We start from the raw sequence: 19,624 nt of genomic DNA on the forward strand, positions 1-19,624 counted from the left end.
GATCTCGAAGTCTGTTCATCAAAAGAAGGATTGGACAACAATGTTTGGAGGTTGGTTATGGAGTGTTTTTAAGGATTAAATTCATTGTGAGCAGCTGTGTATGATAGAGATTAGAAATGAGTCAAACATTTGTGTGATGAAGACAAAGGAAAACCACGTAACAAGCGACAAATAAGGACATAAAGGGTTGGTTGTGAAGGGGCTACGTAAACAAGTTGTTTGTTTTGTCATTGTTTAGTTGGGCAAATTGAAGGTTAGAGGGAGCTAACCTCAAGCTGTGAGGTCCTAATTTTTCCTAATATAAATCTATTTTAACAATTATATCAACATCCTTGATTTGCCTTGATTTTATCATGGATTAGACATAGAATTTGAAAATGAAGGACAAAGGAATACCTGGAAAACAACTTGAAGACAATTCCAATTTGCTCCCGCCCTCATTCTGTTACCAAAAGACCAAAACCACCCAGCCAAGCTGAGCACAACCTTGGTACTCAACTCCAAAATACTTCCCAATTGGATTATTTTGGTCCCCCGTGCCCAAAATCTTCAAGAATAATAGAATCCCAACTCTGATTCAAATCTCTAACTCTCATCCCCGTCCTCCTCTTCCAACCCAAAAACCCCCTTCTGCCTCTGAAGGCTCGAAATAAGTAACCCCCTTTTGGTGGTCACTACCTTCTTCCACCGCCCTCCCGAGATTTGATTTTGGTAGAACAATTTTACGTGTAGCATGAGGTGAGGTGAGTATATAAATTTTAAGGTCTTTGTCATGTTTAACTTTGATGATTTTGTTTTCTTATTTGTTTATTTATTATTTTTTTTAAGTTATAATAAAATTTTATTTTTTTTGTATAAATTTTTAATTATAAGAACAAACTTAATAGTTAATAAATGTTTATGATATTAAAAACTTTGATTAATATAAATATATGTTTATATACATATATATTAATCAATATTTAACTATTTTCCTAATTATTTAATAAGTATACTAGTGCAAGACATATGATATGTGCATATGTAGGTATCATATGCATGCTAATACTCTTTTGCTTATAGACTGAAATGGGTCATTGCACAAGCCTTGTTGCATCATAGTTTGTAGCAGGTTTCATAAAGAGCCATGATCCTTTTTTTTTTTTAACATGATCGTCTACTCTTGTATTATAAAAAACTGCTGTAAGCAGGAGTTGTTACATAAAATGAAAAGAGGGAGAGAGAAGAAGTCCAAAATAGGCTCGCAGTCCTTGACTTCTGAGAGTTAAGCTTAATGAAAATACATTGAAATAGGTAACGGCTGTATTTCCGAACAAAGAGGCCGACCAGAAGACAAAATTTGCTTGACATATGACTGTTTACCAGAACTGGTTTACCGAGTCTTCCACCTGGGGCTCCTTTTTGCTGGCCTTGGTAGATGCTTCTGCTTGCATGCTTTGCGCGATGGACTTTATGTAAGTAATGGCCTCCTCCAGGTGTTGGCATCTTTCCTTGAGTTTCTCTATTTCTGCCTTCTGTTTCTCGAGTTTCTTCCTCTTGGACCTGCTGTCTGCATGAAAGTCATCTTCGAGCTCCTTGTGGTGTTTAACAAATCGGGCAATCATAAAGCAGTGTTCTTTGCAGAGGGTGCAGGTGTCATTTCCCAGAACGCGGTCCAGCGGGTTCTCCTTCTTATCTTGGTCCTTCTGGGCTTCTTTCTGCTTCCTGTTCTCAGATGGCTCTGCCATTTCTAAACAAGATGGAGTTAGATAACAGAGATAAGAAGAGTGATGCGGTTTATACCTGATAGCTGAAGAAGGAGCTATCTCTGCCCGGATGCTTTGCTGTCGGCCTCGCTTGCTGTTGGAAGACTGGTCCCGGAGATGAAGCAGCAAACTCTTGGTGAGACAAGCGCTCAGTTGGCTTCTACTACTGAGGGCGATTCTATTCCTATCAATACCCACTTCGAGCCACAACTGATTCAGATTGCACAGAGAAATGCTGAGAAGGTCTGGGGAGGGAAGATGGATATAAAGAGGAGAGGGAGGCCTGTCATGATGAGAGATCTGGATATTTTTATTGGGGAAGTCTGAATGCATATCCTGGACCATATCCTTGCTGCAGTCGGTGAGGGGAAGGAGGGGACGTTTACCAGCATTCGAATGGATAGAGGCACGCGTGAAAAAGAGATGCTTTGCGCTGATGACTGAGGTGTGGGATGAGGAAAGCATGGAGGAGAGTGCATGGTTGAGATCGAGGTGAGATTGGCTTCCAGATTGACTGAGGAGAGGACGAGTTCTGAGGGCGCTGGACCGATTGTCTGAATGACGGCTGAATCTGCTAAGGGATTGCCTTGTCATAAATCTTGTCATTCTCACGCACTTGTCCTTGCTGTCTGCTGACAGCCTTAGTTGCTAGGTGATCGGCATCTGCGTTGTTTTCTCTTAGAATGTGAAGGAAGGTTGGGTCTCCCAGATATCTGAGGTTGTCGTGGATCCTAATCTTAATGTTGTTGAGGCCTTCCTTTATAAAATCTCTGCCTGAAACCATAGCGGCAATAATAATAGCCGAGTCCCCCAATATTAGAGCATTCCTGATTTCCAATCTGACCAGAAGAGAGGTCCCTAGAAAAAGGCTGTATGCTTCAGCAGCATTGTTGGAAGCGTTCCCCAGGCCCCATTCATAACTGAGAATGCTTTTCCCGTTTTGATTTTTGATGATCCCCCCTGCACCGGCTTTTCCGGGGTTGTTCTTCGAAGCACCGTTGAAGAGAAGAACTGGGCGCTTCTGATTTGAAATCCACTGTTGTACCTCTTCCTTGGAACCTCTGAGTTTCCAATTTGGCCTTGCTTTGTTAATTGATGCCTGAGAAGGCTGATTTTGATTGTGATTGAGACTAAATTTGCTATACCAGTCTCTCTCTTCTTGGAGCCAGCTCGTTTGGTCTGGAGGAGCTATGTAATTGGCACTGATGGATTCAGAGATGCTGGCTATTGTCTTTGCCAGAATACTAGCCATGTTTGGCTCTTTGTTGTTAAAGACATAGTTGTTTCTTGCTAACCAGAGGTGCCAGCAAAGGGTGGCAGGGATGCATTTCCATACTCGGGTGAGGTTGTGCTTACCTTTCCTGGTGTAGGGGTAGCTGTTCCTCCAGTTTTTCTGAAGGTTGTGAATCTGATCAAAGCTTTCTCGAGATTCCATGGGACTTATCAACTGATTCCAACAACGATGTGCTAAGGGGCAGATTAGGAAGATGTGTTGGATGGACTCCTCCTCTGCTCGACAGAAGCAGCAAATTGAAGGACCCTGAATTCCTTTTTTCCTTAAGTTCTCAGCTGTAAGGATTTTCCCCTTGAGGAGTGTCCAATTGAAATATTTCACTTTGGGAAGACACTCTGACTTCCAAGCCACTGCGTGCAGATTCCACTTTGCTGTAGGAGATAAGTTTTGCAGAGTTTTATATCCTTCTTTCACTGTGAAATTCCCCCCACAGGGGTCCCAGATATATCTATCTTCAGTCCCCATATTTGTTGGAGCAGAGCCAGAAAGGGAAAGCTTGAGGTTGATCCATTGTTCCTTGAGGAGGGGGGGTGTTTGGATATCCTTCCAGTCTAGCCATCTGTTGTGGTTCCATACAGAGATGTCGAACAGGGATGTTATCTTTCGTGCTTCCATCCAATCCTGCAGGGGTCGAAGGCCTTGTAGAAGGTTTCTCGGTTTTGAACCCATGATGCGGTCCAACCAAATCTTGGTGTCCTTTCCATTTCCTGGGAGTTTGGATACATTTTCTTTAAAGTGAGGCAGGACTTTTTTGATCAGTCTCCACATTGGTGTGCAAGGCCTATCTACAATTGCTTCAGTGAGGATGTTAGAATTCGAACCTCTGAGATATTTTCGTTTTATAGCCTCGACCCACCATGATCCTTTGTTTGAGATAATTTTCCAAATCAGTTTGAGCCCCAGGGCTTGATTTGAGAGATTTGGGAGTTTAATGGAGAGACCCCCTTTTTCATAAGGGAGGGTTACCTGATCCCACTTTACTAGACTGAATTTCTTGGTCTCCTGCTTTCCTCCCTGCCAGAGGAAACTTCTCATGATGAGTTCCATGTGTTTATGAATGCTGACCGGAGCCATGATGACTGCGTACTGGTAGATTGGAAGGGCTGAGAGAACAGCCTTAATGAGAATTGTTCTACCGGCTAAGTTGAGCCAAGAAACTCCCCAGCCCTGAAGGAGGCCTCTCATCTTTTCAATATGTTTTGTCTAGACTTCAGACTTAACGGAATCCTTAGCCAAAGGCAGACCTAAGTAAGGGAAAGAGCTCCAATTCCTTTGTGCCGGAATGTCCAAAATCAGAGATATTCTTTGTTGGATTTGGGGAGGGACATTCCAAGTGTATATCCTGCATTTTCTATTGTTCAGTTTACCCCCAGAAGCTGAGAGGAAACCATCCAAGGCTCTTTTGAATCTCCTTGCCATTAAGCTGGAGGCTCCACCAATTAAAAGAGTGTCATCCACGAAAAGCGAATGATTTATCTCTTTTATCCCTCTTTCTATACAAATTCCCGGTATCTCTTTGTTGCTGCGAAGGTGATCAAGATGGGTGCTCAGAGTCTCAGCCATGATAATGTAGAGGAATGGGGAAAGGGGGCAGCCTTGTCTCAGCCCTCTAGAACTTCTGAAATATTTGTTGGGTCGGCCATTAATCAAAGGTGCAGTCCAGGGGTTGGAGATGCACCCATTGATTATGCTAATGAAGTTGCTTGAGATCCCAAATTTCTTTAGAGCTGCTGTTAGGAAGGCGTGGTCCACACGATCGAAGGCATTGGCCATATCCAGCTTGATTATCATTCCTCGTTCCCCTCTGTTGTTGCTGCTGTGGATGGCTTCTTGTATGAGAATGACATTATTTGTTATTTCCCTGCTTGGAACGAAACCCCCTTGATTTTCAGATATTAAAAGAGGGAGGACTTTTTTGAGTCTGTTTGCAAGGATTTTTGTTATAATCTTATAAGAGACATTGCATAAAGAAATGGGACGAAACCTGTCAAACGAGAGGGGGTTTGCTTCCTTGGGGATCAGGGCAATATGTGAAGATTTGGTGTTCTCTCCCAGCTTATGATTTCTGAAGACATTCTTTATCATCCGGACAAAATCTTTTTTGATTGTTTCCCAGTGCTGTCTATAGAAGGCCACCGTGTATCCGTCCGGCCCCGGAGCCTTATCTTGCTGCATGCTGAATGTTGCAACGCGAATTTCCTCTTCAGTGATGTCTTGTTCCAGCTCTTGGTTATGTTCCTCTGACAATTTACACTCTATTTTACTGAGGAAGTCTGCGCTATCCGTTTGCTGAGGTGCTGCTGAAAGGAGGGCCTTGAAGTGATTGTAGGCAGCATCTTTGATTTCTTCTTGATCCTTCACCTCTTTCCCATCGACCTCAATTTTGTCGATTTGATTGCCAGCTCTCCTGAGTTTAATGTTATTGTGGAAGAAAGAGGTATTCTTGTCGCCGGCTTTCAGCCATAGGCAACGAGATTTTAGTCTTTGTTCCTCCTCCTCTACTCGATTTTGTCGATAGAGTTCTTTGTAGAGATTTTTTTCCAGCTCTAAATCTTCTTCTGAATAATGAGTGGCCTCTTTGTCATTGTGCCACCTCTCCATCTTTGCGATCAAGTCTGTTTTTTTTTTCCTTTCAGTGATTGCCGCTTCCTTTGCCCATTGCTTAATGACAACCCAGAGGTGTTTTAATTTTGTTTCCCAGACAAAATGAGGCGATCCAATTACTTCCTTTTCCCACTGGTTTTGTATGAGGGCACGAAAATCTTCTTGGAGGTCCCAAATTTTATTTTATTTGAATGGGAGTGGCCCCAGATTGCGATCTTTGACCAAGTTGAGGATCACTGGCTTATGGTCCGATGCTGAGGCGTGGATTAAGTAACTCTTAATGGACTGATAGTTCTCTGCTATTCCTTCCTGAATTAGAAACCTGTCCAGTCTCTCCTTAATATTATGAGAGCCTGATCTTCTATTGTTCCATGTATATTTGCCGTTTGACAAAGGAGTGTCGAGCAGTTTGTATGACTGAATGATGGATTCTAGCTTATCCCGAGATGTGTCTGCATGAAAATTTCCCCCAAATTTTTCTTGCACATTTCTTATGACATTCATGTCGCCCCCTATGATTATTCTACTGTTTTGGATAGAAAGGAGATCTGCATCTAAGGTGTTCTAGCAGCTGATTTTATCCCTGTAGTGATTTGGGGCGTATATGTTGTAGATGTGGAAAACTTCCTGAGTGCCTTTGTTTTTCATATCTGTTCTGATCCACCAAGGGCAGAGGTATGAGTGGATAATTTCCCAGTTATTCTTGTTCCAAATTGTTCCTATCCCTCCTGATGCGCCATCTGAGCCTATTGAAAGACCTGTGAAATTTTTGAAGTGCTGTATTTGATGTTGAAAATCTTGTTCAGTGATTTTGGTCTCCTGGATAAGGAGAAGATCTGGGTGTTCCTGATTTAACAAATCCTTTATTGCTTTCCATTTTAAGGAAGAACCCATCCCCCTGCTATTCCAAGAGACCAGGATCATTATTTACCATTTGTTGGGTGGGATCCAGACTTCTCCTTTACCTTTTCTCTGCTCCCTTTTAGCTTGCCTAAGTATGAGTCCATAGGTTGCTGTGTTCCCGTTGCCATTTCCTTTGCAGCTGTTTCATCTCTGAGTTCCTTGTTTGTCTTTTGGCCCACTTTCCTTGGGGGGTCAGTGGACTGATTGGCTTCTTTTGCTTTGTTTCTGGTGAGAATTCTTTCGATGGTGGGAGGGGGGGAAGGGGGGGGTACGAACGGGGAGAAGCTGCCCGAGGGGAGGACGGGGGAGAAGAAGGTTCTTCGGCTGACAAAGATTCAAAAGGGTTGGAGGAAGAGGGGAAAGCTGAGTTTGGTGGGGGGGGCGGGGGGGGGAAGACTAGATTCCGGGGGGGGTTTGTGGGTATTTCCCTGTGTGGGGGAAGGCTTTTTCCTTTTGACATGTTCCCATGAACCCTCTGCATTTTCCTCGGTGTTCTCTACTTCATTAACTTTTAACTTAGTGTATCTATTTGCAAAATGGCCATACTCGTGACATACCTTGCATTTGAAGGGGAGCTGCTCGTAGTCCAGCTGCTGTATGTGCATCCATTGGTCCACCTTTATCTTTATAGCTTCTGGCAGTCCTTTTCCTAGGTCTACTTCCACACAGATCCTTGCGCATGCGTGCATGTTCTCCCTTGGTTCCGATCTGTCGATGTATTTTCCGACTGCGTTCCCTATTGCTTTGACTGATTCATCCCCCCAGACTGGGACCGCGTTTGGGATATCCATTTCCGGGTCGAAGTCCGGGGTCCATCTATTCAGATAAAGACCTCTTGTGTCCATGAAATAAGGTCCATTGCGGAAGATGAGGTTCTTATCTTCTTTCGATTCAAAGAGGAATGTGTAATATCCACGTCCGCAGAATCTGATGGCGATCTTTCCTTGGATCATTGCACTCCAATTGCGCTCGACCGATTTTTTGACTGATCTTGGGGAGGGCCAGAGCCCGGTGAACTGGCCTACAAGGCCTCTCTCTTCCAGAGCTATTGCAGATTTCCTTGGCAGGGCAGGAGGAAGATTGACCTCCGGGATTTCATCCAGTTTTTTTATAAACTTTGTTACTGAGGGACGAGGTCTATCATCTGAAGGTTCAGAGAAAAGAGAGGCGAAGATTTCTTCTTGGTTCTCAGAGACTGGGGGAGGAGGGGCGGTCCCTGCCATTGCAGGCCCGCTAGGACAAAAGGAAAGCAAAGCGGAGGGGAGGAGGGGGCCCCGAAGGCAGGTGCCCGAGGTAGGAGCGAAGCGCGGGAGGAGGCGAGGGGCAGAGCCCAGCCAGGCAGGGCCTGGGGGCCGAAGGCAGACGCGCGCGGGAGTTTCAAATCGCCAGAGCCGCAGCGGGACCTCCGATCTCTTGCAATTTTTTCAAAGAGCCATGATCCTTGGTATGAGAGTCCTATGATTGTTTATTGAAGGATTTATAAAACAAGGTTTGGGCCATACATAAATCTGTGTATTTTATTGATTCATTGTTATTATATTTCCGTTGTGCAAAGTGCTCATAGTTGAGTATCTTTAGTGCGTTTATGTTCTAGTCTAGACGTAGACCGGACTAAGGGTACAATAGAAATTCAATATGGTACTAGAGCTACTTTGAAGGGACAACTGAATCATAGTGTGCATAAGAAGCAACCTAAGAGGGAATTGGTTGATTTGTTGTTGAAGGACTAAGTTACTAACAACATGGAAAAGTTGATTGCTAGTCTGGGGTATGAGGATAGGTTGGATGGGCTATCCAATTATAGTCCTTGGAAAAAAAGGATCAGGGTAATCATGTTGGTGAACAAGATATGGGAGTTTGCTGACAAGGAGATTGCTAAGCCAACAACTCCTAAAGAGTTGGATGCGAAGGCCAAGTTGATCATCCTAGATGGAGTAAAGGATCACTTGATTCCTCATCTTACTAGGAAGAACACTGCACATGATATCTGGAAGGCTCACAAGGACTTGTTCCAGAATAAGAACGAGAACAGGTTGATGGTATTGAGAGAGAAGCTCAAGAACACCAAGATGTTGGATGGAAAGAGTATGGGTTCGTATTTGATGCGGGTTTCTCATGTTCGTGATGAGCTTGCTACCTCGGTGATAATGTTCTAGAGTCAGAATTAGTGATGACTGCCTTGAAGGGCTTCACAGAGGAATGGAAGCCATTTATCAAAGGAACAGTTGCTTGAGACAAGCTGCCAGAATGGAAAAGGTTATGGGATGACTTCACCCATGTGGAATTGCGGGACAAGTATCTTCATAAGAAGAAGTTTGATGGAGAGAACGTGGCTCTTTCTAGTAAAATGAAGGGTAAAGAGAAGAAGGACTTGAGCAAGGTGAAGTGTTTCACATGTGGTGAGCATGGTCATTATGCAAGTGATCGTGTCAGAAGAAAGGAGATAAAGAGATTGTAATGGCTACTACATCTATAAGCGACCAAGATGACTTTGCAAGAAGGTTTGAAGAGGATTTTTCTCTAGTCTCTCATTTCTTTGAGGGCACCATTGATGAGGGTGCATGGTTCATTGATAGCGAAGTGTCGAAGCATATGACAAGATCACGGGAAGTATTTGAGACTCTAACCGAATGGGACTCTAAATTGCACGTGGAGGTTGGTGATAAGAGTCAAAAGATTGTCAGAGGGTCAGGTATGGTACCATTCAGGATGGAGTCAGGAGGGTTGCTACAAGTCCAGGATGTACTATGGGTATCAAAGCTCAAGTGCAACATGTTGTCTATCTCAGTGATTGAGGCTAAGGGGTTTGAAGTATTGTTCTAGGATGGAAAGGTGATGCTCAAGCCCAGAGGCTCTAACTCCACAGGAGCAATTATTGGAGTTAGGGAGAGTGGTCTATACAAGCTAAAGGGCAAGCCTATAGATCAAGGGAAGAAGCAAGTTTTTGAGACTTAGAGGGAGTCGAGTTTGAGTGAGAGTTTGCAAGTTCAGAGGGAGAATCTGCAACCCAAGAAGAGTGCATGGTCAGTGGGAAGTAAGGAGACTTCTACAGTTGGCAAGAAGGAACCTTGGAATGGCCTGAAGGCCTGTGGAGAGAAGAAGAAGCGAGAGGCTTCTAGTGCCAGGGAAACTTTTGAGAAAGGTGTTGTTCATTCTTCAGGATATGTTGTAGTGATGGATGCCATAGATTAGGATTGTGTTCCTGACGAGTTACTTCTGAGGACTAGATGCACCCCCCTCGCTAAGAGGGAGTGTTGAAAAGTGTAGCTTGGGAGGTATTTGACTTGTGAGAGAAAACCCAATTTGTGTGCAAACTACCCAACCAGTGGGTTTTGGACCCAAAGTCGTGGGCTTGAGACCGAAAGATATTTTTTAAACGATTGAGACCAAAAGATATTACTTTTGTATTCTAATTGTTGTGGAGGGCACCTTTGAAGGACAAAAGGAGGCGGCTCCTAAGGCAACTTTGGAGAGCTATAAATATGTGAGACCAAGGAGAGGTCATTCACCACATAGCATCTCATCCTTTGTGAATATAAAATCCAAGTACGATGTGAAAATTTCTTAAACACAGGAATTCCTACTGCAGCACTGATGATATTTCTTCTACTTGTTAGATTTACATAAACAAGTTATATGCATTTTCCTACGTCAAACATCGAAATACATACACTGCAGCCTACACCATTTAAATAATATGTTGAAACAGGAAACTGAACGATAGAGAAAGATACACACAAATGACACAATTGTTTTTGGACAAACGTTCCTGGAAAAACCCAATGCAGGAAAACTGGTGCAGCAAATCTGAGGGTTTTATTATTATGTAGTAGTTTTTTGAATACAACTTCTGGATTCCCTTCCGAAAATCCAGTTACAAAGAAATATGTCTGGCAGAAGAAATTTGTGAGATTACCTCACTCTACCTGGCAAGTCCTGGTTGATCCGGCAGTTGAACCAACATGTCCCTGACTATTTCTGTGCTGCTCCCGCATGGGCCCTGCGTCAACCTATAAGGCACTGTGTCACCCCAACGCTGGATCGATTTTCTCTCTCGGAGATTTGACGTCAACCCTCCAGGCTCAAAACATCAAACCCCAACAAATTTTCGGACTTCTGCTTGGAGGACTACGTTGCCTCTGCGTGAGCCCTTCTGGCTCAGCGTCAACCCCTCCTAGGTACTATGTTGCCTCCTTCTGGTGTCTCTTTGCTTCTTTGGTGCTTATCCCGGTTTAGGAGAAGACTCTCCAACCAAACTATCCCCGCCCCTTACTGCAACAACTCACTATCGAAATTCTCCCAACAGCTGCTCAGCTTCAGAAAATCAAACTTTTGAACTCACTCTATGTGTCTTTCCAAATGACCCTAAAGGCTCCTTAAATATCTCCTCGTTGACATTCAATGACCCAGATTAGAATCTAATCAATGTCTAAGATCATTTCTACTTGATCCTCGTCTTCTTCTAGAAGTTACACCCACAGTTAGATTAATACCCATTAATTATTTTATTTTCATAAGTTTAGACTTAGGGTCCCATTAAAAATAATTATTATTTTAATAAAACTGTTTTTGGGTGGAATTTCCCAAAACACTTTCTAGGTTCTTTGGAATACATGTGCCCAAGCCTCCTTGCAAAATTTGAGACTTAGAGCACATTCGATGCTACCAGAAATCAACACTCCCTCTTAGCGAGGAATGTGCTCTAGTAATGCAACTTGCTGAAGCATCACTCTGTTCTGTAACATCTCCCTCTGCGCTGCTGATGTCTGACATGCTGTCCACCAACCACTGCGCAAATGTTGCATCTGTACTACTGCTGACCCTGCCACTGTCAACACTGCATCCATACTACAACTCCCTCTGAGTTTTTGCATCCGTGTTGTTGCTGGCACTGCCACTGCCAACTACCCCTGCACTGCAAACTGTTGTTTCTACTGCATCAGCAATGGAAAAACATCCCAAATTACTGAACTAACTGTGTTCAGTATGATACCATGTGAATGCTGGAGCTTGACTGCTGCTAGTCTCTGCGCTAACCCTCTAAATCTACTGCGTTGTTGCTGACCTCTGCTCTGTGCCATCTGCACTCCTGCCAACTCTGCTCTGCGTTGTTCAATCTCTAGCCCTCATAGCGACTGCAACTGTCTCTCCAACACTCCTCGGCACCATCCAACACTAGTCCATCCTACTACTTCTGATCTGGGCTCCCATAGCAAGGAATTGATCCTAGAGGTGGGTTCCTCAAGGATCTTGCCCATCTATAGCTCTTTCAAACTACAACTCTAAATCAGACCAACTCCCTCCTAGAGGTATCTTAGCTGTCATGGTGAAATCCTCCTCCTTGATCTTCGCAGGTGCAGCCTTCGGATTGTGCTTCTCATCTTTGTCCTTCTTTCTGAGAGGACACTGTGTTGCATAGTGACCCATCTCACCACACCTAAATCACTTTATCTTCGAGACGTCCTTCTTCCACCTCTGCTGCTCCTGTTGCCCCTTTGATGCAAGGGCTGCATTCTCATCCTCCTCCTTGGGCTTCGACCCACTACTGCTGCTTCCATCAAGCTTACACTTGACCAAGTCTCTCCTCAGCTCCTCTTGCTTAAAAGCTACCCACATCTCATCCCAATTCGGCAAAGTTGCCCTGCCCAGGATACTTTGGAAAAGACTTGCCACTCATTTGAGACAGAATTGAGGGCCAGTCTAACCAACACAGGATCTTGAGGTGTAGACCCCACAACTGATAACTCATCTTAGGATCTCCTGAAGCTTTGTGAGGATAGATCTACGCACTCCCCCTTTTGCATCTGAGTAGATCTCAACTTTTGCTCTAAGTACATCTTCCGCTACTTGGAAGATCTCTGATACAACGTAGACAACGCATCCGACATCTCCTTAATAGTCCCTCTGCTAGCGATGTGACAGACCACATGATCCTTCACTCTGTCGAGGATCATTCTCTTTGCCTTCGCCATATTTGCCTTGTATTGCTTCAGCGGATCTGCATCTGCAGGCACATCCACCACGCTATCGACATATGTCTTGAGAACATGCTCATCTCGAAGGAATGACATCCTTGCCTTCCAGATGACGTAGTTGTATGCCCCATCCAACCTATCCTAATCTCTTAAACCACTGGTTGCCATCTCTGCCACGAAAATTGTCGAACTGCTCCTCTCTGCTTCTTACTGCTGCTGCTCAGCCAATAAGAAAACAAACTTCTTGGCAGGAAGTCTTATGAGGAAAAAATTCTGTCACAGTGCTTCTCTTCTCTTCTGATGTTTTTTTGCCCAGCAAAATAGCCTGCAGAAAAAATGCATCCCACCAACTCTTCCTCATGCTAAGGCTTCAACGCTGCTCCCTCTGCCACAACAAGATCTCGATCTAGAAGCCCTTCTCTCTGTTGACTCACTCAAAGAGAGACTGCCTCAAAATTCTGCCCTCTTGGCTTGGATTGTGCAAACCCCTCTGGGAATTCGAACTACTGCCTCCCACAGCTTTTTTTGACCTCCTTTTCTTCTCAGCCCTAGGTTCTCTAGCACTGTTCTTCTTGCATCACCTGCACTTGCTTCAATACCATGTGAAAATACCTTAAATCCGGGAATTCCTACTGCAACACTGATGATATTTCTTCTACTTGTTAGATTTACATAAACAAGTTATTTGCAGTTTCCTACGGCAAACATCGAAATACATACACTATAGCCTACACCATTTAAATAATATGCCGAAACAAGAAATTGAACAATAGAGGAAGATACACACAAATGACACAGTTGCTTTTCGGCAAACATCCCCAGAAAAACCCAATGCAGGAAAACTGGTGCAGCAGATCTGAGGGTTTTATTATTATGTAGTAGTTTTTTGAATACAACTTCTGGATTCCCTTTCGACAATCCAGTTACAAAGAAATATGTGTGGTAGAAGAAATTTGTGAGATTACCTCACTCTACCTGGCAAGTCCCGGTTGATTCGGTAGTTGAACCAACATGTCCCCGAGTATTTTTGTGTTGCCCCTGCATGGGCCCTGTGTCAGCCTATAAGGCACTGTGTCACCCTAGCGCTGGATCGATTTTCTCTCCTGGAGATTTGACGTCAACCCTCTAGGCTTAGAACATCAAACCCCAACAAATTTTCAGACTTCTGCTTGGAGGACTAGGTTGCCTCTGCATGAGCCCTTCTGGCTCAGCGTCAACCCCTCCTAGGTACTATGTTGCCTCCTTCTGGTGTCTCTCTGCCTCTCTGGTGCTTATCCTGGTTTAGGAGAAGACTCTCCAACCAAACTATCCCCACCCCTTACTGCAATAGCTCACTATCGAAATTCTCCCAGCAGCTACTCAACGTCAGAAAATCAAACTTCTGAACTCACTCTATGTGTTTTTCCAAATGACCCTCAAGGCTCCTTAAATAATCTTCTCGTTGACATTTAACGACCCATATTAGAAGCTAATCAATGGCTAAGATCATTTTTGCTTGATCCTCATTTTCTTCTAGAATTTATACCCACAGTAGATTAATACCCATTAATTATTTTATTTTCCTAAGTTTAGATTTAGGGTCCCATTAAAAATAATTAATTATTTTAATAAAACTGTTTCTAGGTGGAATTTCCCAAAATGTTTTCTGGGTTCTTTGGAATACATGTGCCCAAGCCTCCTTGCAAAATTTGAGACTTAGAGCACATTCGATGCTACCAGACATCAACATATGAGCCACAAACCTTCAAAGAGATTTGAGTTGGAGTATATCTAAGGACATGGGATCTCTAGAAGAAGGTCGAGTGACTGTTCTATGTTTTATGAGCCAAGATTGAGTCTTAGAAGGAGCTTTTATGTCCAAAAAGGAGGGTTGAAGCCCTAAAGTTTTGTTCTGTGTCTTGAGAGAGGGCCAAAGCCCTAGTTTCTCTGTTATAGGCAGGTTGAGAGGTCTCAGGACCAAGCACAGGTAGAAAAGAAGGGTCGTAGCTGAGTTAAGGAGGCCTCATATTGGTAAGATCACATTATGGAAGGTCATGACCCTTGTGAAGACTTGAACAATGCACATAAGTTGATGAACTTTATGGAACGGGCTGTTATTCTATGTTGGATGATTGTTGAGCATAGATCTTGAAGTTTGTTCATCAAAGGAAGGGTTGGACAACAATGTTTTAAGGATGGTTATGTAGTGTCGTTGAAGGATTAAATTCATTGTGAGCAGTTATAGCCTGTGTATGACAAAGATCAGAAAGGAGTCAAATATTTGTGTGAAGGAGGCAAAGGACAACCAGGTAACAAGCAACAAATAAGGACTAAAAGGGATGTTTGTGAAGGGGCTACGTCAACAAGTAAGTTGTTTGTTTTATCATTGTTTTGTTGGGAAGATTGAAGGTCAAAGAGAGATGACCTTAATCCCTATTGTATTGTAGTTTGTATCAGGTTTCATAAAGGGCCATGATCCCTAGTACGGGATCAATATGTATTTCTTCTTCATGGACTAATAAGAAGTGTTTTGGCCATACATAAATCTCTGTATTTTATTGATTCACTGTTGTTATATTTCTGCTATGCAAAGTGCTTCAGAGTTGAGTATCTTCAATGTGTTTATGTTCTAGTCTAGACATAAACCAGGCCTGGGGTTCAAGGGAATTTCAACACAACCTATAGGGGTAAACATAGGAGAAAATTTCACTTCTTTGATGCATATGTGGACCCAGTGACTCCGTAGATGAAAACCTCACATTTTCTTTGAGCTCTCATCCTTCAACTTTCATCTCTCAGCTCATGCCTCAGCTACTACAAATGTTCTCATCTCATGCTGCACTTACTATAGATGTTCTCAGTTCACGCCCAACCCCTACATATAATGGGTTGCATTCATTCATAAGAGGTATGCTTAATGCTTCATGTAAAAGAGATAATGACATATGTATTGTGCATGGAGCAGTTATTATGAATTTGAGGTACATGATGGATCATGACACTTTGAATGGAAATCACTTGCCTTATTACACCTTGGTGGCTTTTATTACCTCTAGTCAAGTGTAACCACCTTGGGGATTTCCTTTCCTTGTTTAGGAGGGGCAGAAATAGGAAGCCTAGATAGAGATAGCGTGTCCATATCCTTCCATACTCAACACTTTCCATTCATCCCTCTCCCCATTTTTGAGTTGGTTGATGTAAGTCTCTTGTATTGGTTTCCCGTTTTCTTCATCCTATGAGAACAAGGGGATTGGAAATGCCAAAGGTTGATCTTGTTGGATGAAAGAACAAAAGTGAAAGTGGCAAATGTTAAAATACAAAATAAAGGCAAGGGATGAATCATAGGGCCAAAAGCCAGCTTGAGCTCTATGCTGAATATGATCAATAGAGAGGACATCCACAGGCAGTTTGTGAGGATCACTTGGATCAACCCTTAGGTTGGGTTATGGCCAAAGGTGGCCTTCTACGCTGAGGACTTCATGGTTATGACAGATGGACTACTTGACCTCCTTATACATCTTCCTACTGAATGCATGCTCTTCGGATAACTGTGGGCTATTTTAGAGTTGGGTCTCAAAGTTTATAGATTGAGAGTTACCACCAGATTAGCCACTCAGATAAGATATGCCAGTTGTGCCATCTCTAGGAGGTAGAGACTAAACAACACCATCTTTTGTTGTCTATTTTATTATGAGATTTGAGGGTGTTCCAATGTCTTTTTCGTGAGATAGAGACACTTGGTCAATTCTTTAGATACCCCAACCAGTGATGCTTGGCCTTATATATGTAGGAGAATTTTTGTTTTTGCGTTTCCATCCTTCAACCACTCCCATTCCAAATATTAGCTCCTACTCGATAGATTACCTCCTTTTTACGGTGCTCTTGATCTAGGGTACCAAGTGATAGATGGAGATAGATGATTCTAGATCAATGAGGACATGGGGCTCCATTCCTGTCTCAGTGAGATCCCAGAGGTTCCCCTAAACTAGAATTCATTCCAACATTAGTTCCACCACACATTGAAACATTACCTTAGTGATGAGCCCTTCCTTGCATATAGTGACATTGTATTAGCTCGAGCCTCCCACACCATTATTCTTTAGCACAAACATCTAGATTGAGTTTTCTCCATTTCGGCTCAGATGTTAGGAGAGAGAGCCCTAATTATCCATGATCACCTCTTATGGCTGGGACCATAGGCCAATGAGCTACTCATCTTGTACATCCTTCTCCTGGACTCCCTCTTCATTCCTTGGAGTTGGTCACCTAGGGTTTTAGATTAGCATGCTCTTTTACTTCTTGATTGTCTTATATAGGAGCCACTTTAGCGCTCCTACTATGTACCAACATCATTTTACCTATCACAGTACCATCGACCTACTTTTGTGGTCATTTGTTGGACATTAATACAGTTATATTTATCTTTATCTACCCCGTCATATGATCCCATCACCCCTAGTCTCCCCTAGTATTCTGCATATCATGATTATCAAAATAAAAGGGACTTAAAAACATCCCAACCCCTATGAGCACTGAATTTTCCATACTAAAAAAGGGGATTCAAAAGAAGATCAATGAAGCTTGCAAAATAAGCTGATCAAAGAAAAATAAAAGGCTAAAGAAGGGGTGGAAAAGCAAAGGTTGAGGAAAGGGCAACTCAAGCACAAAGTGCTCCCTCTATAAAGGCGCTCATGGATGATGGTCTCACAAAGCCCATGTATAAGACTATGACACCATTCATGAAGTTCATCCCTAGCCTTATAATTACCACATGCACATAGTACTTGAAGGGTTGACCTAGGAACTATTCCTCCCCTTGGGGCTTTTTCTTTCACTATCATTTGGGAGTATCTAATAGAGGTAGTTGATGGTCTTCCCATACCCCAATTTGGCAAGTCTTATGCATTTGAAGTTGATTCTAAATTTGGAGGACACTAAATAGGATCTACAAAGTGACTTTAACATATGTCATGACTGACCTTTTTGCATTGGTTTGCTTGCCCATAGTGATTGGTGGTTACACATGGACCATGGAGCCCATGATCATAGTTGATGCCCCAAGGCATATGCTACACTTGGTAACCGTCTTTGTCCTTTGGAGGATCTATTCGACCACTATCACATACGATGAGGCCTTGTCACTCATTTGGAGGTGATTCGGCCATCATTTGGAGGATATTTAGGCTTTCTGCCCCCTGATGAGGCCATCTTGCTTGTAGAGGATGCCAAAAGGACATTGGATTACTTGAGACCATGTGACGATATGGCAAGCCTCGGAGGATCTAATAGGCCCTTGTTCACCTTGGACACATTGAGGATGTTGGAGATTGAGCAACCTATGAGCTAGATGTTGAGCATTTATGACATATTACTTCATGATAGGGCTGACTTCACCATTTTGAGCCGATTGGACTTTGAGATGATGATGTCACACTACTTAGGCTTTAAGAGTTGCCTTATGAATGAAGAGACATGTCTCTTCATCCCACCACTTGATGTTTGATAGCATTTCTCTTTCCTTATGACTGCCATACAGCCATAATTCACCCTATGACTCATATGTGCGAAGGAAAGGAGGGTTGTTTTGAGGTCTTGAGAGCTTAAAAGCAAGTCGCTTCACTTGGAAGCTTTGTTTGGGCGCTTTCCAAGCCTATCCACTTTGTATTAGAGCCTATTTATGTTAGGTTTAGGCATTAAGTGGTGTTGGATAGCCTCATATAAATACATGAGGCTGAGCTTCATTGTAAATCATCTCAGACTTGTGGATTAATATCACCATTGGCCTCTTATTCACTTCTCTTTGCAAGCTATGGATTAGTAGAGGAATGCATCTTCTTTAGAGGAGTATATTTTGTGGATGCTACTTCCTTTTCATGGATGATCTTGGCTTGAAATCCTCTTGAATCGACATGTGATTGGTTTAGTAAGTGGTCTTTTTCTTTCTTGATTAAATTGTTGATAATTGATCCTCAACATTGGTGTACTTGGCTAGTGGAGTAGGTGTCCCTTATTGAAACCTTTATTTAGCAAACCCTTGTTCTCCAAAAGCTAAGGAAGGGTTCTAGTGGAGGTCCTTCCCTCTTGAATCATCTTCTGAAATTGATTAAGATCTCTTGGGAGATACCCTAGGGTTTGTTGTGGATTACCATATGATTCTTTCAACTCCACCCTATCTTCACCCATTTAACTTTGGTCTTTCCTCCTGCACCCTCCACAGGCTCAACCTGGAACCTGCGGATACTGGATCTTATGGCTTTGGCTGTAGATCTGTCTTCAACTCTTGCTCGTGTTTTGACTTTTGGCTCTTCTTGAGGCTGTGACTTTGGCTTTGGCTTCAGCTCTGGCCTCTTATCTTTAACCCCCACATGCTTAACCTGCTTCAAAATACAATAACAAATTCAGGAAGCATTTCCAGGATCAAAATGCTCTTGATACCATAGATCTATAATTATCTTATTGGAAACAGGATTTTTTCTTTGGATTTCCTGTGCATGCTATTTCTAGCAAAGAAAACACAGTTCCTACAATGACTAGATAAAATGCAACAAAAAACGGCAAAAGTCATCAAACACATGGCAGCAAGAAGTTTTGAACCTAAGAAAACCATTTCCAAGTAAAAAAACTCCAGAAGAGTTTAATACAGAAGAGCTCAATTTCCCTGCATTCTAGTGTTGGCAGCAAGGGCAACAAGTTCTGCTCCAATCTCTGTTCTGGTCTACGTTCTCTGTGGCAACATAGTTTTCATAGCATTTGCTGCATCGTACTGACTGCAGCATCTTTTCATTTGCACCCATATTATTCTGTCAGCTTTCATCACTCCCTTATAGATGTTCTTATTGCAGCTGGATAAACCGTTTATTGAGCTGCCTTGTAATTGGCAATCGATTAACAATAAAATACCCGCTCATGTTACTGTAGTGCAACCGAGTGCCACATGCATTGCTATGTGGCCCCACTTTATGCATCGAATTTTTTTTAGAGTACTTAATCTCTGATTACAGTAAGACCACCCTTGTTTAGTTGTTGAGGGTTCCCATTAATACCTTCACGGGGGTCTTCAAACCCTGGCACTGGCTTCTTATCTTCACCTGCTTGGCATTGTCTTTACCTTCACTCTCCAGAGA

The 19,624-nt window shown here is 42.9% G+C and overlaps 1 protein-coding gene across 2 annotated transcripts in view; it reads left to right on the plus strand.

Annotated features, from left to right (window-relative positions):
• LOC149225302 (histidine kinase 1-like) overlaps positions 1–19,624 on the plus strand; it is a 493,646-nt gene that overhangs the window by 84,350 nt on the left and 389,672 nt on the right. The window lies entirely within an intron of this gene.

The sequence above is a fragment of the Pinus tabuliformis genome, chromosome J (genome assembly GCF_031772625.1).
Source record: "Pinus tabuliformis cultivar Carrire ecotype Pingquan chromosome J, CPIR1, whole genome shotgun sequence".
Taxonomy (NCBI): domain Eukaryota; kingdom Viridiplantae; phylum Streptophyta; class Pinopsida; order Pinales; family Pinaceae; genus Pinus; species Pinus tabuliformis.